The sequence below is a fragment of the Artibeus jamaicensis genome, unplaced genomic scaffold, assembly GCF_021234435.1.
Source record: "Artibeus jamaicensis isolate MK-2021 breed Jamaican fruit bat unplaced genomic scaffold, CSHL_Jam_final contig_851, whole genome shotgun sequence".
Lineage (NCBI taxonomy): Eukaryota > Metazoa > Chordata > Mammalia > Chiroptera > Phyllostomidae > Artibeus > Artibeus jamaicensis.
In genome coordinates, this window is record NW_026521986.1 from 2,558,963 (window position 1) to 2,585,031 (window position 26,069).

A 26,069-nucleotide genomic window follows, 5' to 3' on the forward strand; every position below is an offset into this window, starting at 1 on the left:
CCGGCCCGCACTGGTTGAAAACAGGAGGCAGCAGGTGGGGCAGAAAGCAGCTGTGTCTTCTTTCAGGAACGCTGGGCCAAAGCCGTGCAAAGTAAAAGCTGTCTGTGCTTATGTTTTTTGTTATTTCACTTGAGAAGTTGGGCATTCCAGGAGGCTTGATGCTTCTGCTTCTTTTTGTTTCATCCCCGCCTTCACAGCTCTCTCTGATAAGGTAGAAGATGGTTAACAGAAAACCCGAAACTCCGAAGTGACTTGTCTTATCATGTATTATTCCGCCGGGGTTGAGCCCCATCTTTCCAAACTAGACTTCTGCTCTTTTGCTTCCTAAGTAGTCTCTAATGTAACGTGGTTGGGAAAGAATAAGGTTCAGTCCAACCCAGACGGTGGACGCTTACCTGCTGCTGCTCTAGAAATGGTGGGACCTGAACGGACACTGCGAGCCTCCGAGGGACCGTAGACACGTGGAGGATTCCATACCTGTGGAGTTTTACATTCAACTTCAGCACCATTCATGTGTTCATCAAAAATGCTCAATTGAAAAGCCTAAATTTTGCCCAACCTTTGGTTTGCTGGTACATTAATGTTCAAAAGATGATGTGTCAATAAATTGGAGAAAATGTGTCCACTCAATAGACAATAAATATGGCCTACTAGTGGCAGATGTCCCTAAGGAAATAATGATCACCAAAATTTTACATTATCGATATCTTCAAAAATTATGATGGACGTGTTTATTATCTTGATTGTGGTGATAGCTTCACAAGTCTATACGTACATCAAAACGCGTCAAGTTGTTCACTGTATCTGCAATTCAGTATAGATCGACTTTACCTCAATAAAGATATAAAAAATTATCCCCTCCAACAACCACCAAAAGATTTTTGTTTATCATGAATCATGATGATTTTTAAAATATTCCTATAAGAAAATGAACCCGTTTCAGGAATATTAAGATGAAAACTATTCCACTGCCATTTCCACTGAGCATCAGAAATACCAGATGGAAATTTTTCATAGTATCATTATTAATACCACGCTAAGAACAAAGAAAACTCTAATGATATAGCATTTAAGTGGTTATTGACGAGTATGAAACTTTGAGAATTGTTATATAAGACAAAATGATATGGCGTATGCTATTTTATTTCTCTAAGAAACATCAATGAAAGTTGCCATTTAAAAACTGGAATAACTATGCAAGAAGCCTCTTAGTTGGTAAAGGGTTTGGGGATATGCCTAAATTGAGTTTGGGGATATGATTCTAAGTATTTTCCTTATGTATTTACTTAAGGAAAGTATTTACTTATGAAGTAAGTAGCATATTTCACCAGCTACTAATCAATACTCTAATTGAGAATGTGTGAAAGAAATAGCCAGTTAAGTATGTTTAGATTTTACTTGTTAGAGGAAACTGAAAATTTCCATTCTGATAGAAAATTTCCATTTGCAACTTAATTAAAATTCAGTTTTGATAAATAATTCCATTTTGCTCTACTGAAAAAGGTGTGTGCGCTGTTTTAGTTCTAGTAAATTTCACAAATCTTTACTTATCGGGTTCCATCTCCGGATGTATACAAATGGTCATCCATCTGGGGGAAGAAATTTTCAAGCTTAGACTATGGTTTGAAATTACCAGAGTTTATCAGTGCTATTTATTTTACATGTGTATTTGTGTGAACTGACAAAGCTTGACTCATTTGAAAATTGATGGGCATAACAGTCAACGTGGAATTCCTGGGTTTGTAGAGTTGCTCTAAAGTAAGCCATTGCCAACCTTTTTCATTTCACGGCACACATAAACGAAAACTCTGCAGCACACCAAAAAATTTATTACAGTTTTTTCCAATCTGACAAAAAATAGGTATAATTTTGATTCAGTCACACTGGACAGCTGTTGTGTTTGCTGTTGTCATTCTTTTATTGGACAAAGAGGTCAGTGCCCCGACTAAGTAGTCGGGTATTGGATGTTTTAAAAATTCTTGCAGCACACCTGTGTGATGTGGCAAACTAGTCGAAAACTGCTGCTCTAAGTTATAAATTCTCTAAACTCTTTTTGAAACAAAGAATTCTTAGCAAGAACAGTTGAGACAAAAGAACTGTCAGGTTTTCTTTTCAGCTATTGTTTTTGGAAAAGAAGTTTTGTTCCTTGTTTCAAAAGAAGGAATCTGGTGTGGAATATTTACTTAACACTAGCTTCCTAACTTAGACCAGACCTCCTGTCACAGGGAAGGAGCTGTGGGGACATGCAGGAAGAGCACCATGCGTGACAGACTCAAACCAAGACGAAATCCTTTCTAGCCTCAATATGCAAGTTACCCTAATAGCTCTGTGCCTCAGTTTCCTCAACTGTGACATGGGTATTTTAATAATACCTTCAGCATTCAGTACCTTCAGCACTAAATGGTTTAACATATGTAAAGAATATTATTAAGATACAATAGCACATGACAAATTATTTCCCGAGGATGATTTATAATAGTAAAAGTTCTGCCTGGGTATTCGTATTTGTAAAGATGAAAGAATCAACAGTAAACAGTTCAGGCATTGAAAGCAAATTAGATGAGAAATGATCCCCTGTATCAAGTTGTCATTGATCTCTTTCTAGTAGTAATTGCTTCATTCTGAAAGACCAAACTTACATAAAGATGAGTATATTTCAAAAGTTCTAAGTAAGATAACTGTTTGACTCAAGAGGAGACTCGCTCTGGAACCTCAAATTTCTCTGCAACCATTGTGTGCAGGGTTGGTTCAGGGCTTGTCTGTGTGACAGGGAGCTCATTTTGCAACACGCCCCTCACTCCTCTACAAGGTGTGGATACTTTTGAAATTGATATGGAAGAAGAGTTCCCCACTTCCTATTGCAATGAAAGAATGTTTAGATGGAAACTAATTTGTAGAAGCAATAGGGCTGGTACACAAGACAGTTCTGTTTTCTCCAGGGGCCACTGCAGCACTCAAAAATGTCACACAACACATTTGGAACACACCAGGCTACTCCCGTACGTGGGGAGTGGCTGCCAATACTTAATCTGCTATCCGAGGAGCTAAAACAAGACGCTTCTAATGTCCTCCAGTAGGGGTGGGAAAGAGAGAGTTGATTACTTTTCATTGAAAACAGTTTTTTCGTAATTTGTACATTTGAGTAAAACTGTGAAGATTTTTGTTTCTTTGGGCAAAGGCATGAATTAGGAGACCTGTAACTTGAGTTCTCTGTGCTTTGGATTCACAATTAAAACACCTTTTTAGATATTCTGAGCTTGAGAAGCAAACCAAAATATACATGATAGACATTGATTGCCTTTGAATAGTTCTTTGAAGTTTACAAATAGATCTCATTTAACACACACACACACACACACACACATCTAATTTCCAAACATTGGTGAGAGATACAGTACATTGCAGTAATTTTAATTTTTTATATAATTGAAAACCAATGAATTAGGAGTTTTTTCATGGGCATTTTGGTAATTGGCATTTTTTAAATAATAGCTTTAATGAAATATAATTTGCATACAATTTAAAGTGTCTAATTCAATGGTTTTAAATATATCCATATGTTGTATAACCATCATCACAACTTTAAAACATTTTCATCACTCCAAATAGAAACCTCATACCCATTAGCAGTCATTCTCCAGTCCTACAACCCCAAATCCAATCCTGGGCAGTCAGCAATCTACAAAATAAAATGCCTGTTCGGGACACTTCATGTGAATGGAATCATACATTATGCACCCTTTTGTGTCTGGCTTTTTTCCCTTAGCATAATGCACTCAGGTCCACCCATGTCATAGCACGTCTCAGCCCTTCCTTCCGTTTTACTCGTGAATAATACTCCGCCGTAGGAACACTGCCATTCGTGTAACCGGTCGTCAGTTGCCAGACATTTAGGTTGTCTCCACTTTTTGGCTATTATAAATAATGCTGCTATAAGTGTTTGTGATCATGTGTTGTTGTTTTTGTTTTATCTTGGGTTTATGCCTAGGATTAGAATTGCTGGGTCATATGGAGACTCTGTGTTTAATTGTTTGAGGAATTGTCAGACCGTTTCTGAATTAACTGCCTCATTTAAAAAGCCCACCAGCAGTGTGTAATGGTTTTGATTTTTCACATCCGTGCCAACACTTGTTATATAGTTTTTATTAGAGCCATCTTACTGGGTGTGCAGTAGTATCACATTGTGGTTTCGACTTGCATTTCCCTCTTAGCTAGTGATGTTCAGCATCATTTCATGTGCTTATTGGCCATTTGTATATCTTCTCTGGAGAAAAGTCTATTAGAGACCCAATACCCATTTTTAAATTGGGCTATTTTTCTTTTTTACTGAGTTGTAAAAGTTCTTTATATATTCTGGATACAAGTTCTTTAGGAGATTTATGATTTGCAAAATTTCCACCATTCTGCGGATTGTTTTCACTTTCTTGATGGTGTCATTTGAAGGACAAAAAGGTCCAATTCATCTATTTTACCTTTTGTTACTTGTGGTTTGAGTATTATATCTAAACAATCACTGCCTAATCCAAGGTCAAAAGATTTACAACTGTGTTTTCTTCTAAGAGTTTTACAGTTTTTCCCTGACTATTGTGGCTTAGTTGGTTGGGAATTACCCTGCAAAGTGACTGTCCCGGTTTGATTCCTGGCCAGGGCACGTGCCTGGGCTGCAGGTTCCGTCCCCCAATTGGAGTCTATAGAAGAGGCATCTGATCAAACTTTCTCTCTCACATTGTTGTTCCTCTCCCTCTCTTTTTCCCTTTCTTCCTCTCTCTCTAAAAATAAATAAATCTTTTTTTATTTAAAAAAGTTTTCTAATTTTAAGTCTGGTCAGTTTTGAGTTAACTTTTGTATATCCTATGGGTAATTTGTCCTTATTATTCTGTGAATTCTCTTTTGTTTTCAGTCTTTACTTTTCCAATCAGGTGTTTTTCCTCAAATATTTTTAATCATTCTTTGTATTGTACTTTTATCATTTGTGTTTCACATTTTGTTGTTCAGTGATAATAGGAAAACCAGAGTTCTAAAAAATATTCACAGATGTCTTTAAAATCACACGGCTAATACAGCTTGAGTCTTCTGACTTTAAACCTCATGCTCTCCAACTTGAAAGTCCTGACACAATACAATCAATTTTTCAGTTTATAAGCAGTATGTCATTAACTAGAGCCTGGCTCAGCAGAGTTCAGGATAGCCTACAGAGATAGTCAAGATTAGTGCTCACAGACCACACCCCAAATAGTCAGAATTCAAAGCAAAATCACCAGCGTCAAGATCAAGGACAGGAAACATACTCATACTCTGTGAGGAAGTCAGAACCCTGGACAGCTCAGTGGGAGCATTACCAAAAATCAGGTTTCTTCTAATTTAGGACTGCAATAACTGAAATCCCAGGTTAGGGGGTGACTCATATTTGGGGGGTTAGTTCCAATTTAAATGGCTCTGCCCTTATTCATATGACCCCAGTGTCTCCTGAGGAAAAGTGTCATACCACCTTCCAAGGATATGTAGTCTTTGTGAGGTGCCATGGCCTAATACTCAGACCTGACAAATATGTTAGGAAATCCCATGTCCCTGGTCCTTTGAGGGAGGGGGATGTTAGGCTGGTCTAAGGAGAAATTATCTTTCTCTCCTTTCTTGGAGCTCCTTTCCATAAATTTGCCTTCCATCAGATTTAGGGACTAGCCGGGAATGCCACTGTAAGCAGGGACCCGAAACAGTACTTGGCAGAAGCTTCAGTCTACATGAGAGTGCCAAGGAGAGATGAGGGGAGTACTCACATGAAAGGACTGAGAGCCAGGCTGTATTGATAAGTCCATGTGCGCCATAATGCAAGTTTGGCCACTGGTGCACAGAGCAGATAGGACCACACAAACTCTGTGGCTTGCTTGCACTTGTGAACTGTCCCGAATGACTGGGCATCTATCCCACTGCAGCCCTATTTGGTGTAAGGCCATAGTTACTGAGGATAAGACGATCATGACTAGGAAATGACCCAAGAGAAGGTTCCAAACAAAAGTCCTTAGCACAAAGATAGTCCAGGATACCTGCACATAGTCAATAAAGAGAAGGAAACACTTTGGGTCTGTGTCATTTAAAAAATAAGATAAAAAATCAAACTTTGTCTCTTTTTAAAAATATTTTTATTGTTGTTCAAGTACAGTTGTCTGCATTTCCCCCCACTACCCCCCCAACCCCAGCCATCCCCACCTACTTCCCCTGATTCCACCCCACCTTGGTTTTGTCTATGTGTCCTTTATAGTTGTTACTGAAAACCCTTCCCCCCATTATTCCCTCTCACCTCCCCTGTGGTTACTGTCAGACTGTTCTTAATTTCAATGTCTCTGGTTATATTTTGCTTGGTTGGTTGTTTTGTTGGTTAGGTTCCACTATAAAGTGAGATGGTATATTTGTGTTTCAGTGCCTGGCTTATTTCACTTAGCATAATGCTCTCCAGTTCCATCCATGCTTTCCAAAGGGTAGGATCTCCTTTCTTTCTGCTGCATAGTATTCCATTGTGTAAATGCACCATAGTTTTTTTTTTCTTTGTGCTCTTTGGCTCAATTTTATTTTATTTTTTAATAATATATTTTATGGATTATGCCATTACAAGTTGTTCCATTCCCCCTCTTCATTTCCCTCCACCCTGCACACCCCCTCCCACCCACATCCCCCCTTTAGTTCATGTCCATGCGTCATAAGTCCTTTAGCTTCTACATTTCCCACACTATTCTTGCCCTCCCCCTGTCTATTTTCTACCTACCATCTATGCTACTTATTCTCTGTACATTCTCCCGCATCTCCTCCTCCCACTCCCCTGTTGCTAACCCTCCATGTGATCTCCATTTCTGTGGCTCCACTCCTGATCCAGCTGTCTGCTTAGTTTGCTTTTGTTTTAGGTGTGGTTGTTAATAACTGTGAGTTTGCTGTCCCTTCACTGTTCATATTTTTTATCTTCTTTTTCTTCAATAAGTCCCTTTAACATTTCATATAATAAGGGCTTGCTGATAATGAACTCCTTGAACTTGACCTTATCTGAGAAGCACTTTATCTGCCCTTCCATTCTAAATGAAAGCTTTGCTGGATAGAGCAATCTTGGATGTAGGTCTTTGGATTTCATGACTTGAAATACTTTCCAGCCCCTTCTTACCTGTAAGGTCTCTTTTGAGAAATCAGCTCACTGTCTGATGGGAACTCCTTTGTAGTGACTGTACCCTTATCTCTTGCTGCTTCTAGAATTCTCTCTTTCATTTTAATCTTAGGTAATGTAATTATGATGTGCCTTGGTGTGTTGCTCTTTGAGTCCACCTTCTTTGGGACTCCCTGAGCTTCCTGGACTTCCTGGAAGTCTATTCCCTTTGCCAGATTGGGGAAGTTCTCCTTTATTATTTGTTCAAATAAGTTTTTCACTTGTTGCTCTTCCTCTTCCCCTTCTGGCACCCCTATAATTCAGATGTTGGAATGTTTGAATATGTCCTGGATGTTCCTAAGCTTCTCTTCATTTTTTTGAATTCTTGTTTCTTCATTCTTTTCTGTTTGTTTGGTTGTTTTTTTCTTCCTTCTGGTCCACTCCATTGATTTGAGTCTTAGTTTTCTTTCCATCACTACTGGTTCCCTGTGCATTTTGCTTCATTTCACTTAGTGTAGCCTTCATTTTTTATCTAATTTGCAACCAAAATCAACTAGTTCTGTGAGCATCCTGATCACCAGTGTTTTGAACTGTGTATCTGATAGGTTGGCTATCTCTTGGTCACTTAAAAGTATTGGCTCTGAGGCTTTGATTTGTTCTTCTTTTTGAGCCATAATTTTTTGGTCAGGTTATGCCTGTTAAGTATGAGGGGTGGAGCCTTAGATGTTCACCAGGGTGGGGCAACCCAGTGGCTGGGTTTTAATGCTGTATGTGGGGGCGGGGTCAGAGAGGGAGCAATGGCCCTTTCTCCGCTCTCTCTCTCAGATTTCAGTCTCTTCTGCCACTTCCCACAAGCAACTTAGGCCCTTATGGTGCTGGTTCCTGGGTGGGTGGGCTTGTGTACATTCTAGGACCCTGTGGGTCTCTCCAACAAACTCTCCTGTGAGGCTGGGATTGTCTCCTGGAACCTTTTCAATCAGTGCTTTTAGGCTTTATTTCCCATCTCTGGGGCCCTGGTTTGCCGCGTCTGTCTCACTTCCCGTTTTTTGGGTTTATCTACATGTGAATGTGTGACCATGGTCAGCCAACCTCCTTGTGTGCCTCACCGGGTCTGCTCATTTCCTCCCCGTTCCCAGGGTCTGTTAGCCCTGGGCTGCCTGTGTGCCTGGGTCTGCCATCCACTGCCTTTTCCTGCCTTGACCCCTCTCTGCCAGATGCTGACTCTGCCCCTCTTACCGGTGTGGATGAATGGTTGTTAGACTTCCATACAGTTCAATTTTCTGTCTGTTCTGGTTTTGTTTTTGTTTCTAAATCTTTGTTGTCCTTAATTTTGGTTGTGTGAGGAGGCACAATATTTCCACCTATGCCTTCATCTTGGCTGGAAGTCCTCCTGCACCATAGTTTTTTGATCCATTCATTTACTGATGGACGCTTAGGTTGCTTCCAACACTTGACTATTGTAAATTGTGTTGCTATGAACATTGGGGTGCATAGGTTCTTATAGATTGGTGTTTCAGGGTTCTTAGGGTACAATCCCAGCAGTGTAACTGCCAAGTCAAAAGGCAATTTTGCCTTTTGCCTTGTTCCATTTTTAGTTTTCCAAGGAAGTTCCATACTGTTTTCCACAGTGGCTGCACCAGTCTATGTTCCCACCAACAGTGCACTAGGGTTCTCTTTTATCTACATCCTCTCCAACACTACTTGTTTGTTGATTTGTTTATGATGGCCATTCTTACCAGTGTGAAGTGGTATCTCACTGTGGTTTTAATTTGCATCTCTCTGATGGCTAATGATGCTGAGCATCCTTTCATATGCCTCTGGGCCTTTTTGGAGAAGTATCTGTTCAGGTCTTTTGCCCATTTTTTAATTGGGTTGTTTGTCTTCCTGGAGTGGAGTCGTGTGAGTTCTTTATATATTTTGGAGATCAAACCCTTCTCCAAGGCATCAATTGCAAACATTTTTTCCATACAGTTGGTTCCCTTTTTATTTTAATGCTGTTTTCTTTAGCCATGCAGAAGCATTTTATTTTGATAAGGTTTCACTTTTTTATTCTTTCCTTTATGTCCCTTGCTCTAGGGAACATATTGATGAAAATACTGCTGAGTGGAATATCTGAGGTTTTCCTGCCGATATTTCCCTCTAGTACTTTTATGGTGTCACAACATATATTTCATTATTTTATCCACCTTGAATTTATTTTGTTGTATGGTGTAAGTTGGTGATCAAATTTCTTTTTTTTTCCATGTAGCTATGCAGGTCTTCCAACACCAGTTGTTGAAAAGGCTATTTTTACTCCATTTTATGCTTCTGCTCTCTTTGTCAAATATTAATTGACCATAGAGACTTGGGTTTATTTCTGGGCTCTCTATTCTGTTCCATTGGTCTATCTGTCTGTTCTTATGACAATACCAGGCTGTTTTGATTACAGCGACCTTGTAATACAGTTTGATATCAGGTATTATGTTCCTTCCTACATTGTTCTTCTTTCCCAAAATTGCTGCAGCTATTTGGGGTAATTTATAGTTCCATATAAATTTTTGAAATATTTGTTCTATATCTGTGAAATATGTCATTGGTACTTTAAAAGGTATTGCATCGAATCTGTAAATTGCTTTGAGTAGTATGGACATTTTGATTATGTTAATTCTTCAAATCCATGAACATGGTACATGCTTCCATTTGTTTGTGTCTTCCTTAATTCTTTCTTCAGAGTTGTGTAGTTTTCTGAGTACAGGTCTTTTACCTCCTTGGTTAGGTGTATTCCTAGGCACTTTATTTTTCTTGTTGCTATATCAAATGGTATTTTTCCCCTGATTTCTGTTTCCGATATTTCATTGTTGGTGTACAAAAATGTTTTGATTTCTGAATATTGACATTGTATCCTGCTGTTTTACCATATTTACCTACTAGGTTGAATAGTTTTTTGGTAGAGTCTATAGGATTTTCTATGTACACTATCATGTCATCTGCAAACAATGACAGTTCTGCTTCCTCCTTTCCAATTTGGATGACTTTTATTTCTTTTTCTTGTCTGATTTCTGTGGCTAGGACTTCCAATACTATGTTGAATAGGAGTGGTGAAAGCAGTGGTGTCCTTGTTTTGTTCCTGATCTTAGTGGGAAAACTTTTAGTTTTTACTCATTGAGTATGATGTTGGCTGTAGGTCTCTCATATATGGCCTTTATTATGTTCAGGGATGCTCCATCTATTCCCACTTTGCTGAGTGTTTTCCCATTTATAACAAACTTTGTCTCTTTGAAGTGTGATAGCATACTGGAACATGAGTCAAAGCATCCACTTTCTGTTTTAATAGCAAGGGGCCAACTCTCTTGCCCTGACCAGTATGGCTCAGTTGGTTGGACACCATCACACGAAGTGAAAAGTTGCTGCTTGGATTCCTCTTGAGTAGAATCATGGCTTCCTGTGCAGCTTAACTGTGGAGACATCAAGAAGATCTTCCTGTCAAATGTTCCTACTCTAGCTTGTGGTAATGGAAGTTCAACATTTTGACTTTATTAATTTGCCAGGTCAGTACTGTTGTAAATGGCAGCAACCCCAAATATATAACCTGGCATTCACAGAATGCTCATATCTCATAGTGAATTATCAGACAGTTTTACTAAGCTGAGCTTAGATTCTGGTAAGGGGAGAAGACTGTAGCCAGCACTCCACACTGCCCTGGGAGGACAGCCCACGGGAATGCAGTCACAGGCCCTTGACACTAAGAACATGCTTAACTTTCCCAGTGCTGAATACATTTCATTAAACTATGAAAAAGCCCAGTCATCCTTGGCGATTGTGATATTGTAACAGAAGTTATCTTCAAGATTGTAAAAACAGCCCCGGCTGGTGTGGCTCAGTGGATTGAGTGCTGGCCTGTGAACCAAAGGGTTGCTGATTCAATTCCCAGTCAGGGTATATGCCTGGGTTGCAGGTCAGGTCCCAGGTGGGGGGAACATGAGAGGCAACCACACATTGATGTTTCCCTTCTTCTCTTTCCCCCTCCCTTCTCCTCTGCCTAAAAATAAATAAATAAAATCTTTCTTAAAAAGATTGTGAAAATGTTTCTTTCTTCTTTAAACTTTTACCTTCATCTTTTCTTAATTCCCTAGACAAAAAAAAAAATGAAGCTATATGGAAAGTCTCTAAGATAATCAGCCAGCATCTTGTTGTTGTTGTCGTTTTCATCTTTTAGGTGCTGATAAGTTTTGCTGGTAAATTATACATGTAAGTTTATCTTAGGGCATCAAGGATCAGTTCATGAAAGGAGCAGTACAGGCTGCCAGTAAGGCAGAGGAAGATAAAGATTATGTGTTTGACAGCATCAGGAAAAGCCTATATATACCTTTCCATGAGCAATGCAGCTCTATGCCTACCTTCAAATTTTGCTATCTGAAAACAAAACAAAAAAACAAAGCCAACAAACAAAAATACAGTTGTGCTGGGCCACCTTGGCCACTGCCAGGAGCGTGGCTGTGAAAGAGCATCGTGAAGACTGATATTGGTTGACTAAGAGTTATTTTTGGTCCTGTGAAAATAAACTTCTTCCTACATTGTTGGGAACTGCCCTGTTTGGTTTCAGAAGCTGTAACCCTGCCAAGGCTGAGGCTGAGTGAATGACCTTTGGACCATAAGCTAATAAGGAGACAAAGCTTATCTCTCTGGTAAAAGCACCGTTTCTGCTTTTTTCATAACTGGCCTCTAATGCTTGATCAGTTAGACAATAATGGGTAAGATTCCCCAAGGAGGGAACAACCTAAGACAGGCATGATCACATGGAAGCCCCAGGAAAGGACTTGGAGGGCTATGGAGAAAGAGGGTGATGGACCCTCACCCCTCAGCTTTGATATAGTCTGAGTCCTCATTCTGTCTGCAAGAAGTCTCCTGATCTCTTGGCTGCCTAACTTCCCCTGCCTGACTTAAGACTGAAACAATGACAGAGGGTAGTGCCACCCTGTGCTTTAAAGGGCAGATTCCCCGTGTGATCAGAACTAAGAAATAAATACATAAAATCCTGTGAAACCTGCCTTGTTAAGAATGCTCTCAATTAAATGATAAAGGTCTGAGCAGGAAATGAGTTTGTTTCCCAAAGTTTTGTAGCCCTATAGCTAACAGACCCTGACTCAGAATAGGCCCTCAGAGTTCTTTGTATGTTATCTATTGTTTGATCCTTATTGCCTGACAATGACTGATGAGCTTTGCCTGTGTTCCTGTGCAAAATGAACCTAATAAAAGCCCATTGAGGAAGAGGCTCTGGGCCCTTCTCCTTTGAGAGATCGGCCACTTTTCCTCCCCAGGCAGATCATGTCTTGGTAGACTTATTCTCATCCATGGTGGCTGGGGGGGGCCCTGCAAGCAGAGCCCCCCCACACTATATGTTGTGTTACACAGGGTATCACTGAGTCCTTGGATGTCTTTTTTTCTTAGCATATAGTAGATAATATATTACAACTAAATAAATGAAGTGTAAGGAGTTTCACTAGAAGAAGACGCTTTGAAGATCCTTCAGACTAAGCAGAGTCTCCTTTAAGTGATGCTGCTCTCCCATACCTGTCATGATATACCAGCCCAGGGTCTCCACCAGGCACCTCTAAGTCCTGTGATATCCTGGGTCCTGGCTTTGACTCATATTTTCCTTCTGGAGTTCGAGTGGCTTCGACTTCAACTTCCAGTCCCTGTTTTCTCCCTCAGATGTGGCTTTTCTCCTGGTAACTTGGCCTCCTGCAGTTCCACTTCAGCTTCTGTTCACCTTGCAAGTCTCTACCCACTTCCCAGATAAAACTGAGTCACTAGTGATGCAGATTCCATCCAGCAGGGTCTGTATGTTGTGGATGCAATGAACAAATTCACACAGACTGCAGAAGTCCTGTGGAGAAAAAGGAATGGCACGGCCACCCTGAGTGGGAGAGGGCCCCAACCCTTGTCTGGACAGGCTTTTATCACTTTTAGCAATACATCAAAGAAGGTTCTCGTCCATTATGCTCAGGTTTGCTTTAGGTGATTACTTTTTACAGATAACAAAGGAAAGGATGTTGCTGATTACTTCTTACAGGTTAACAAAGAAAAAAATTGCAAATGCAAATAAGAGTGATTGGTCTGGTTACACTCCATCCTTGAGAAAATTAGCACAGATTTAGGAAGTTACTTTAAAGATATGCAGTAAACATTTTCAGCTTCAATTCAGGGTGAGGGAGTTTTAGCAAAAGTAAGCCTCAAAGCAGCCTAGGTACAATGCAGACCTGATTTTCCAGGGGAAAGCCACTCTGTGAGTCTGGCTCCTGTGTCCTGACTCGTGCTTGCTGGTTTTCTGATAAGGCTGGGCTACATTTGCCATTGCCAAGCAGACCAGTTCCCTAAACTAGCTCTCCATTCCTTGGTTTCCTGCTCTCTACAGCTGCCACCCATGGGATAGAGGCTTTTGTGCAGCTGTGGCACCTTCAGGTTCTGAAGTTAACCTCTCAGGTTCTGATAATCCATGCCTACCCTGCTCATTAAACTCCAGTATAAATAAAGGGATACCACTTGAGAATACCAAAGCCATTTGGAAAGTCATAACATTCCTAAATATCAAAAAGTACAGATGCCTTGACGTCTGAGATATTTCAGCACAGAAATCACCTCTTCAGGAGAGTTAACGATTAAAATCTCCGGTGATAATAAAATACAGACTCCTGCTAGGCTGCTATGGGAAATCGACAGCTTACCTGGGGTGGATTTTGAAGGATGCTTAGTGGTAGTGATGGGGTGTGGAAGCTTCAGTGTTGATAGCAGAGCCATAGCTTGGTCTTTGCCTAGATTGCTCATTTCATTTAGCTCACTCGGTTTGGAATGGGGTAAAGCTACTCTAGATAATGAGTTTAAGGAAGTTCTGAATACTCAGTCCTTTTGGATCACCTAAGTGGATTCTCTCCAGATTACTTTGCCTACTGGTTGGAGCTGATTCCATGACCCTTAAATGCTAGCTCAGGTGTCTGCATAATTATTCTCAAACTTGGTGGCTTCCTTGGGGACCATCTTAAACTGATATAAACTAATCTGACTCCAGCTTTCTCTTCCTCTTTGCATTTGGGCAGGAGATCCCATATGCCACTTATAAGCCCCAAGTTTAGAGACAGAGTGGGGAAAAAAATAAGCTCTAGTGTAATGAGGCTCCTGGCAAAGGATGGATCTCATCACAGAGCAACCCCAGCACCTTCATCTATCACCCAACAAGTTCAACCAACCTAAGAAGCTTCAGGAACTATAAACTGGGGCTGATAACTAGGGACCACATCCATTTCCACCTAATATTGCTCCCAATGTTACTATATTAAAATATTCCACAAAGCTCCATGCTCATTGCATTCTATGTGGAATCCTCAGGAGCCACACACTGCAGCAGCCATCACTGCCCCACTGAAATTAAAACCACTGGTGGCCAACCTTGAGAATTAACTACCCATAATAACTATTCAGTGTCACTAAAAGACTATACCCGAGTGTATTATATATCCCACTTTTTCCCATAGGTTTCAGAATTTGCGGTCTGCCTCAGCTGGCATTTCGCTCCCCTACGATGCCTATGGTTTTCCTGCAGCCAAGAAAAGCATTCCTGAGATATGCTGGAAGTTTCAAAACTATACTTGTAGTACCACTAAAGCTACCATCCTGTTTCTAGGAGCCCACTTCCTATAGAGCATGTTCACCCCTCCCAGAATATGGTGATGAAGATACTCTGAGACTTTCTTCTGACCACCTGTGACAGTGCCCCATCTGAGGTACACTATCTTTTGGTGCATGTTGAATTGGAGTACAATCATACTCTGGATGGTGGTCACACAACTCCAGTGACCTGGCCCACTCACTTGTACAATCCTGAATTGTTCCTAGCAATACTCACCCTTTTCTGAGCTGACTCAATCCAAATATGAGACTGTAAAGGTCAATTCTCTGGAATTATCTTCTCTCAAGACATTCAATGTTATGTTATACAGGATTAGGTTAGGCCACCAAGCTCCAACAGTCTCTAATACTTTTGGGGTTTGTAGAATATTGTGATATGTATGTATGATATATATAGTTCTTTCCATGTTTCTCTATCCTGACTTCCAAACTTACCAAAATGCTTAATAAAAGCAAGCCAAGCACCACAAATGACCTAAAAGGCATTTGAAAACCACAAAGATGATCCATCTTTCATCTATTCTAGTATACCCAGACTATTAGAGTCTTTCCTCCCCCAAGCATATGTTCTGAACACACCATAGAGGAATATTTTCTCAAAGCATGGGCTAGAGACCAACTACATCAGAATCACTTGACTTTCTAGCTTAACAGGTTTGTTCCTTGAACCCTACCCCAGATCTACTGAGTCAGATCCACTAGAAATGGGCTCAAAGATGTATAATTTAAATAAGTACCTTAAGTTATTCTTACATCCACTAAAAATTAAAAATTGTAAGGGTAGCAGCATCCTTTCTAACTCAGCCCTGACTCAGCATTTTTACAAACCTATTCCACAAGTTTACCATTCCCCATCTCTTGCCCCTTCCAACCACTCAAAGTCATATGATATGGGAGAGGAAAGGTCCTTGAACACCATTAAAGCACCATAAGGCTTCAAAGCATTATTTGGGACATGTTTTCAATGACAAAAACAGGCCAATACAACTAAGAACAGCACCAAATTGTCCAAAGATTAAGCCAAAGATCAGTTTGTTGGCCCTAAGTCCTTCATGGCACCAAGATCAGAGTACACTAGGCCAATCGGAGACAGTGGAGAGCAGCTAGTCACGGGCAAGGTAGTCAGGTAGGTCAGGGAGAAGTGTTTGTAGCTAAGAACCCAGAAAGAACTGGTAGAGCTGAGAGCAATTAATAATAGAAGGTAGCTGGTCGGATATTTACAGACAGTACAGTGCCAGAAGAGCTAAGACTCAGGGGGTTCAGAGATACTGAAGGCAGCTATGGCAGAAAGAGGGCAGTGACAGAAAAATTCCAAGGAACAAGCTAACCTAGTAAAGGCCACGCTGACAGATACGTCAAGCTAATGTACAAAGACAGGTACAAAGATAAATGCAGAAGCCAAGGTTTATTAAATTTGTACCCATGGTTGGAGTGGAGGTAGGACTAGAGAAAAAAATTGGAGATTAACTATGACAAGAGTTTTACGTGGAGAAATTATGAAAATGTGCTGTGACCTGAGAAATACAATCAATTTTCTGAGTTTGAGATGTAAATAAAAGACACACACAAAAAAGGAGGGAGGACTTCTGGCCAAGATAGAGGCGTAGGTGGAAACACTGCCTCCTCACACAATCAAAATTAAGGACAACAAAGATTTAGAAACAAAATCACAACCAGAACAGACAGAAAATTGAACTGAAGTTCAACAACCATTCATCCACACCAGTGAGAGGGATGGAGTCGGTGGCTGGCAAAGAGGGGTCAAGGCAGGAAAAGACAATGGATGACAGACCTGGTGGCGTGGGGCTAGCAGATCCCAGGCATGGGGAGAAAATGAACAGACCCAGTGAGGTGTACAAGGCCTCTGGCTAACCGCAGTCACACATTCACGTGTAGATAAACCAGGCAAAAGCATGCAGCAGTGAGACAGACCAGGCAAACCAGGGTCCCAGAGATGGGAAATAAAGCCTAAAAGCACTGATTGAAAACACTTGTCGGGGCTGAGGTGTCGGGAGAGACTCCCAGCCTCACAGGAGAGTTTATTGGAGAGACCCACAGGGTCCTAGAATGTACACAAGCCCACCCACCCAAGAACCAGCACCAGAAGGGCCCAACTTGCTTGTGGGAAGTGGTAGAAGAGACTGAAATCTGAGAGAGAGAGAGCGGAGCAAGGACCATTGCTCCCTCTCTGACCCTGCCTCCACATACAGCATTATAACCCTGCCACTGAGTTGCCCCACCTGGTGAACACCTAAGGCTCCACCCCTCATACTTAACAGGCCCGACCTCACCAAAAGAATTATGGCTCAAACAGAACAAATCAAAGCCTCAGAGCCAATACTTTTGTGACCAGGAGATAGCCAACCTATCAGATACACAGTTCAAAACACTGGTGATCAGGATGCTCACAGAACTAGTTGATTTTGGTTGCAAATTAGATAAAAAATGAAGGCTACACTAAGTGAAATGAAGCAAAATGCACAGGGAACCAGTAATGATGGAAAGAAAACTAAGACTCAAATCAATGGAGTGGACCAGAAGGAAGAAAAAAACAACCAAACGAACAGAAAAGAATGAAGAAACAAGAATTCAAAAAAATGAAGAGAAGCTTAGGAACATCCAGGACATATTCAAACATTCCAACATCCGAATTATAGGGGTGCCAGAAGGGGAAGAGGAAGAGCAACAAGTGAAAAACTTATTTGAACAAATAATAAAGGAGAACTTCCCCAATCTGGCAAAGGAAATAGACTTCCAGGAAGTCCAGGAAGCTCAGGGAGTCCCAAAGAAGTGGACTCAAAGAGCAACACACCAAGGCACATCATAATTGCATTACCTAAGATTAAAATGAAAGAGAGAATTCTAGAAGCAGCAAGAGATAAGGGTACAGTCACTACAAAGGAGTTCCCATCAGACTGTGAGCTGATTTCTCAAAAGAGACCTTACAGGTAAGAAGGGGCTGGAAAGTATTTCAAGTCATGAAATCCAAAGACCTACATCCAAGATTGCTCTATCCAGCAAAGCTTTCATTTAGAATGGAAGGGCAGATAAAGTGCTTCTCAGATACGGTCAAGTTCAAGGAGTTCATTATCAGCAAGCCCTTATTATATGAAATGTTAAAGGGACTTATTGAAGAAAAAGAAGATAAAAAATATGAACAGTGAAGGGACAGCAAACTCACAGTTATTAACAATCACACCTAAAACAAAAGCAAACTAAGCAGACAGCTGGATCAGGAGCGGAACCATAGAAATGAAGATCTCATGGAGGGTTAGCAACAGGGGAGTGGGAGAAGGAGAGGTGGGGGAGAGGGTAGAAAGAATAAGTAGCATAGATGGTGAGGAGAAAATAGGGCGAGGGCAAGAGTAGTATGGGAAATGTAGAAGCTAAAGGACTTATGACGCATGGACATGAACTAAAGGGGGGATGTGGGTGGGAGGGGGTGTGCAGGGTGGAGGGAAATGAAGGGGGGGAATGGGACAACTTGTAATGGCATAATCAATAAAATATACTATTAAAAAAAGACAAGGAGGGAAAGAGGAAAGAATTCTCCAGATAAAGAACTGGTCAGCTCTCTAGTGAATTAAAACTATCATCTCTGCTTAAATTCACTGTCTCTCAATTTGCAACCTTAGAGCTACATGCAAATATATAAAAGAGATGGTAAAATGAGGAGGTTATGTTGTCTGAGAGTCAGTGCCTCATTATAATTCCATGCTGGCTGCCTTTTAAGAAAAGCTATTCGTGGACAAAGATTATTTAACATTTTTAGATAGACCCATTAGAAATAGCATTCTGTTGGTCTAATTAAAACTTTACTTCAGAGCAACTCCTAACTTTTAACTGAATGATATATGCATATATTAACTGCCAGACATTAATAATAAGAGGACCTCTGCTGATGACCTTAGAAGTGCCACATAATTATTGTATTTTGTCATGTATAATGCACACCCACAGTTTTTGTGTGCATAATACATGGGATCACTATACCCATACATAATGTGCATCCTTGTTTTTCCCTCAAATATTTGGGTAAAAAAGGGCACATTATACAGGGCAAAATATGGCATCTCTTCCACTGTCCAAGTAAACCCCAAGTTGTGCTGCATTCATTTGTGTGTGTGATATGTCAAATTCAAATATGGGACATAGAGTTTTCACAGATAATCTAATGAAATCATTGACTGCCAGTATTTATTTGCTTTTGGATCAAATGTCAACAAGAATATAAAAATTGAATTAGCCTTTGAAATCTCCAGACTTTTGGTTCTCTGGAATTAAACTTAAGGGCATTAGAAAGCCAACTTGTAATTTGAATGCCTCCAAAGTTCACTACCAAGAAGCACAGGGGTTTTTGGGAAATAAATTGAACAATTTAAAAGGTTTTAATTAATAAATTATAATGCAACTTAAGATTTTCTTATTTATGTCTGTAAAGTCACCTCTAATTTGTTTAAATGATTCTTTTTTAAATCAGGCAGTGACCAGTAAGTTCGTTGTAATCAGTGGTAATATACCTTCCCAATTGTTTTCAGATCCAAGATACCTTTAACCATAAATAGATTAAATTTATACGTTTGTTCTTTTTCTAGGTGTATGAACAGAGAGATAAATGAAGTCTTATTTCACTTACAATGTTTGTTTCCTTGACTTCTAGTGGTTTCACTTCCATTGTTTCTGAACAGACACATAAAGCCATGTCATAAATTTTTTAAAAGATTTTATTTATTTATCTTTAGAGGGGAAGGGAAGGAGAGAAGGAGAGAAATATCAATGTATGGTTGCCTCTCATGAGTCCCCTGCTGGGAACTGGCCTGCAACCCAGGCATGTGCCCTGACTGGGAATCGAACTGTGATCGAGTGGCTTGCAGGCCTGTGCTCAATCCACTGAGCTACACCAGCCAGGGCCCATGTCATAAATTTTAAAGTGATAAAAGGAGGTTAACAAGATTGATTACTGTTTTGTATTCTTCCTATTGCTTTTAACTGGAACCACCTTTTGCTACAAACACCATCTGGAATATGTCAACAGCATTCTTCCTTTAGGAATGACTTGGGCCCAAATTTGGCAAGTCACCAGTGTTCTCGGTCTACAGTGATACAGGGACTCTGACTTAATTGCTGGCTTGCCAAATCCTTAAGCTCAACTTAGAAATTTCTTATTATGAAGAAAACTGTGTGTTAGCCCTCTTCCAGTCTTGTACTGGTTAGAAAAGTCACAACAGATTTGTAATACTATACTATGATAATCACTATACTTTTTATCCAAAAGAAGTGCATCCCCCCAGAAGAGACATCTGATGAAGATGATTCACCTACTTGACTTCTGATCCAACTTCTTAATCTAAATGGTTAGATCTCTAAACTATTATTATCCAGTTTTCTTATGCTAAGATAAAAATTTGCCCAGACAGGCCATATTGTTCAACTAGACTTTCAAAGAAGATAATGTTAAAAGTAAAAATATGTACCATATTTCCTTGGTATTTTTTAAACCTATAAACAAACCACAAGCATTTTAATTGATTTATTTTAATTTATTAATTAATAACAAAAACTGAAAGTCCTTTGGGGGAAATATAGAGGAAAAAACTATTTTTTCTATGTTTATGTTTACAACAGTCAATATTAATTGGATCATGACAGATATGTTGAATTGCTGGTAGTTGTTAGATTAATGGAAACATTTTTAAAATCTGCACTGCTATAATTTTCTTAAGAAAGCAATTTAAAATTATAGTCTATTGAATGAGGTGGCCCTCTGGTGATGGACATGAGCACTGCAGACACTGTGAGCATGAACTTGACGTCATAAATATTCTACACAAACCAAGTGAACCACAAAAAATATAGTAGCGCTGTCCAACAGAAGCATATTTCACACATGTAACTTAAAATTTTCTAATCACCGCTTTTAAAAAGGAATCTTAATAATAGTTTTCTTAACCCAATATATTTAAAATGTTGTAATTTCAACACAATCAATACAAGAATGCTTTATTTTTTTAAATTAAGTCTTCAAAATACTACATGTTTTGACATCTCAGTTAGCACTAGCCACATTTCAAGTGTTCAAGAGCCACACGTGGCTGTGGCTAGTGGCTACCATACTGGACTGAGCGGATCTAGAGAATGAAAGGAGAGCTGCTGTTACTTCGATTTGCTTTTTATTGTGCTAAGTTCATTTCTCAGCCCTTCTGCCTACTCTTTTAAAAGTTCCTCCCTTTCCCTCTTGAAATTTTACTTTATTTTGTAAATATATATGCATATTCCCCTGAACATTGTAGAATACTTAAAAAAAAAAAACCAAAACCCTCAAAAGCCTGTCCGAGAACAAGAAGACACTGACTGGGAGGGCCCATCTCTTAGCGAAGGGAACCCGGGCCTGCACCATCCTTCGGTTCGGCTCCATCTGCGCTCAGCGGCTGCGGGCAGCAGTCCCGGGTAGATAGCAAAGGGAGCCCGCGCAGCGGGGAGATGAGGGACTGTCCTGGTCGTAGGGCCTCCTTGTGACATCACAGCATAATGCTTTGGGGACCCAATGCAGCGAGGCTCTGGGCTTCCACGCCCCAAGGGTCAAAGACTTTCAATGGGAGAAAACCAGGACATGAGAAGGCAACCACTAGGTCTCCGCCACAGTGCCCACAAGTCGCTGCTTCCAATCCTGTTCTCCGAAGGCGAAAGCAGGTGAAAAGACGCATAAGACCACGAAAAAACCTGCGGTAAGGGAGCAGGCCACCGTTTCCAAGGAGCACCAGCGGGGTCTTCCGGGTGGACCCCTGCCTCTGCCGATTGGTTGGAGGTTGCCGCCACGTGATCCAGAACCAAGGGCTGCTGCTTTCCCCGCCCCTTTCTTCCCGCTCCCCAACCGGAGGTTGTCAGGGACAGTGAGCGGGTTTCCTAGGCAACCACTAGGTAGCGTGCACACACTAGGCCCAGAGCTAGGGAGGGTGTCGCGTCTGCTGCTTTCTAGACTGGGATTGAGAGGTCGGAGTCAGCTCTGGACCCTGCTCTGCCTCGATTGCCTCGGAATCCTTCTTCTCTTTGGGATGTGGTGAGTGTCTGTCACCTGGTGGCCTTCGGGCATACTTTACGTCTAGCCTGGCCCTCAGAGTCTCTGCTCCCCTAGGTCCGTTTTGTCTCCAGCCACACCAAGAGGAAGGCAGGAGAGAAGCAAAGTTTAGGTCCCAGGGCCTGGGAATGGCGCATTGGAGATAATAATGAGAGACAATGGTGTGGCTTTATCCAAGACCGACTGTCACCAGAGCAAAGGCTTAGGGGGAGAAGGAAAAGGAGGGTGGCCCACAGCCACTGGTGCAGCCTATACTTGCACCGGTGCAGGTACTGGCCAGAGAGAACCCAGTGCTCCTCGGCCAAACTTGTACTGCCTACCTCCAGCCGCTCGGGTATTTGGCCCTTCAATGATAATGGATGGATTCTGATCACTGTGTACCCAAGGGAGGAAACAATTTGACCATACAGGGCTTCTAGTTTGTAGAAAAGAAATTTGACGTTCTTAGAATGACACCCTACCCAGCTTTCATGGCAGACAGAAACATGGTCTTTTACACTCTAATTATTATTATGCTCTGAGTGATCATGTACAGGAAGTATCTGGCACACACATGGTGCCAGATACTGTGATAAGATCATCGTCCCTGCCTTCAATGAGCATGTATGTAACCTCATAGCAAGGAAAGACCTGCAAGCATCAGAATACAAGGAGACCCCACTTATATAGGGTATACATGCAGGCCTTAACTGGAATCACAAGGAAGAAAATGATTATATTACAGTGAGAAAGTCTTCACATAGAAAATCTTTGATTTACATCTTTAAGGATGCACAGAGTATGCCACAAAATCAAGGCAAAAAGACATTTTAGGTTAGGGAAACAGTATATGCCAAAATATACAAATGCCCCAGCCTGTTCAGAGAAATGTAGCTGTGGCCAAAGCCTGGGGTGGCCAAAGTCTGGGGAGTTTGTGATTGATGAGCCTGAGACATAGGCAGCAGTCAGAGCACAGACACCATGAATACCTCCCAAGGGCACCAGGGTGAGCACATGTACCTTTCAGGAGGCTGACAGTCACAGCTGTGTAGAGGATCGATGGATTTGCATAGGAAGGGCATCCAATTAAGGTGAAATGACGAGGGCCAGAACCAAGGAAGAGGCAACTGGAACGGAGAGGAGGAAAACATTTTATAGACATTTAAGACCTATATACAGAAGGATTTAATGAGCGAGTGAGCATAGGAGAAAGAGTAAAAGAGTGATTGAGAGTAAGTTCCAGGTTTCTGACTTGGATGATTGATGACTAGATGGGTGATGTCATTTACCAAGAGGAGGCATACCTTAGGAGAAGCAGGCTGTCTGGAAAATATAATGAGTTCAGTTTTTGAGATGCCTGTGGCACATTCAGATGGAGCTTTCCATGTGCGTAGTTAGATTTGTTGCTCAGGGAAGAGGAAGATACAGATCGGTAATGTTCACAAAGAAGGAAATAATTGATCAGAAAAGTAGGCGTGAAATAACAAGCAGAGAGAAGCCAAGGAGAAAAAATTAAACCAAAGGGGGAAATTTAAAGAAGCGAGTCACCAATATTGTCAAATGCCCTGTCAAAGCCAAGTTAAGTTGAGAGCTGAAACATGCCTAGTGTCTTTGGCCATTAGATAACTGTTGACCTTGGTAAAAGAAAGTGTAGTGGCCTGCAATGTCCCCAATAAGAGTGCAGTGAGCTGAGAACTGAATGGAGGCAGTAAGTATTGCTAATGGCTAAATTTTTTTCTGTGAAGGTACCTAAAACCAACTATTCATAGAATATAGGCAGGAGGAGAGTTTGTTGTTTCTTTGTTTTTTAAGTTAGGAACCACCTAACATTCATATATGGAAAGAAAAGGAGGCCCTAAGGAAGAAAAGATGAGAACAAGTGAGAAAGAAGAAAAAGGTTGACAGAGCAAAATTCCAAAAGAGACTTAAGAGGATGGGCTTAGTACTAACTAGGAAGACTCATTTTGGACAAGAGGAAGAATACCTTTACTAAGTCAGGAGTCAGGAAGAGAAGTACATTTTTAGGAGGAGAGAGAATATAAGAAATGAGTGTATGATGGCATCACTGTTCTCTGTGAAGAATCTGCTGAGAGAGAGAACTTGTGAAGAACAGTGGGAGTTTAGAATAGTCCCAAATCTGGAGTTCTAGTCCTACTCTCCCTAGCAAAGGAAGTTGAAGAGGAAAATACAAAATGTCTATTGTTGAAGATCTAGCTGAAATTAGAGGACTTGCATTTGTAGTGACTTCCACTCCATGCTGGTTATGTGAAATCTTCCAGCGGCATTCCAGAACAGCAGGAACAGGTGACTGAGTCAAAGATTTGAGATTTGAAGGGTGAAAGCTATAAGGGCCTCTGGTGGTTCCTGGTTCCCTGGATGGACTAAGAGAAAACCTGTGGTCTCAGAGCTGGGCAGGCCCTGAAAGGAGCTTTCCCAAAGCGTAGCAGAGTGAGTGCAGGCTGGCCAGCATGTCTTGATGGAATCAGAAGCGTTCTCTGGAAGCTGTGATTCCCACTTGAGCCCACTTCCTTGAACCCTGGAAGGTCCAAGATTTAATTCAGATTTAATTTTGGAAATTAAAGACTTTGGAATTTTAAAATTAAATTTTGTTTTGCTAACTAACTATGAATTACAGCAATTTTTTTCTAAACAAGGGTATTTATGAAGGGAAAACAAGGTGAATGCAAGGTTAAGTTAGTTTCCTACATATGCACACTTCTCCATCATGAATAAGCAGGCTTCTTAAATAAATGGAGAGCTATACCTTATTCTCGAGGAAGACTCAGTACTGTAAAGATGGAAGTTCTTCCTAAATTAATCTTTACCCTGGAGTCTCAAAACCCCATGTAAATTTTTAAAAACCAAATTCAAAATAATGATAAATCTTATTTGGAAAATAAATATTAAAGAATAGCCAGGAAATTTCCAAAACAGAATATGATGTGGGAATTCACAATATAAATCATGGCAATTAAAACAGGGCAATCCTATAGAAATAGAGCTGAGAAAGAGCACAGATTGGAAAGTCCAACACTACACTCAGGTACATGTTATAATTTAATGAATAACATAGGGAACAGTTAATTTCTTCTGATGGATACCTTGGACATAGACCATATACCTTGGATTACCCTTTGGTGACTGAAGATATTGAGGGCAGGCTTTATCCCTTGTGGGATGGTGGGAAGGCAGACTTGCCTCTGGTGTTCACAGACATTAACCCAAAAGGTAGGGGCTTCTCTTCTGGTGAGAACAGGTGCTACAAGCCCTCCCTTACTTTGGGCCATCTGAATAAGCCTAGGGAGGGGAGACTGTGGCCTATGTCTCTGTATTGGCCTCTAATGGGATAGCTTAATTCTTTCAGATTGTTCCTTGCTAAGTGCTCCCTTGCCTGGCCATTTCTGCAGTCTATGCTGTAATAACTTGAAATTGCCCAAGAATGGGCTATATAAGACAATTGCCAATTGGAACCAAAGAATGATCAGTATTACCCTCAGTATAGGCCCATCATCTAACTACTCATCATTCCCAACTACTACCACCCTACTCCAAACATCGTCCTCTCTCACTTATAGTATTACAACTATCCCTTAACTGGTCTCCTTGCTTCTGCCCCTGACCCCTACAAGTCTATTTTAAACAGAGTAGCTAGAGTGATCTTTTTCAGAACTTAAGACAGCTCATGTTACTCTTCCACTCAAAATCCTCATATGGCTTTCTGTCTTACACATAATAAAATCCAATATCCTCACAAGGATATCCTCACAGGCCAGCACATGACCTGGCCCTGCAAGGCCTCTCTGATGTCCTGCCAGACTCCATTTCCCGTGCTATTTGGTAAACATACCAAGTTTGCCAAACATACTCTCATCCCATTTTTTGCATTTGTTCTTCCCTCTGCCTGGATGTATTTCCCCAGGTTTTCTCATCGCTCACACTCTCATTTCCTTCAGTTCTTTGCCCAGATACTAACTTACTTGTCTTGCTGGCTGGGTTCACTCACCTCCTCAACTCAGCACGATGGAACGATGTCCCCAGCTTAGAAAGCCTGACTGCAAATACAGACTGTGTGCAGTTCTATAATGTAGGTCTCAAAATCCTTTGATTTGGTCCCTTTGGATGGCCACAGCCACTTTCTTCCCAACCACTGCTGCTCTAAGCTGGGGAAATTTTTTTTTCAATAATTTTGTAAAACTTCTGTCTCTCATACATTGGACTTTGGGCTGGTTT

At 40.9% G+C, this 26,069-nt stretch overlaps 2 protein-coding genes across 3 annotated transcripts in view; one reads left to right on the plus strand and one right to left on the minus strand.

The window, feature by feature from the left end:
* Positions 1-26,069, minus strand: part of RTN1 (reticulon 1) — a 325,732-nt gene that overhangs the window by 171,310 nt on the left and 128,353 nt on the right. The gene's annotated exons all lie outside the window — the stretch shown is intronic.
* LRRC9 (leucine rich repeat containing 9) overlaps positions 21,729-26,069 on the plus strand; it is a 103,491-nt gene continuing 99,150 nt past the window's right edge. Inside the window, exon 1 of the mRNA XM_037132383.2 lies at positions 21,729-21,842. The gene's annotated coding sequence lies outside the window, so the exon portion shown is untranslated. The remainder of the gene's footprint in view (positions 21,843-26,069) is intronic.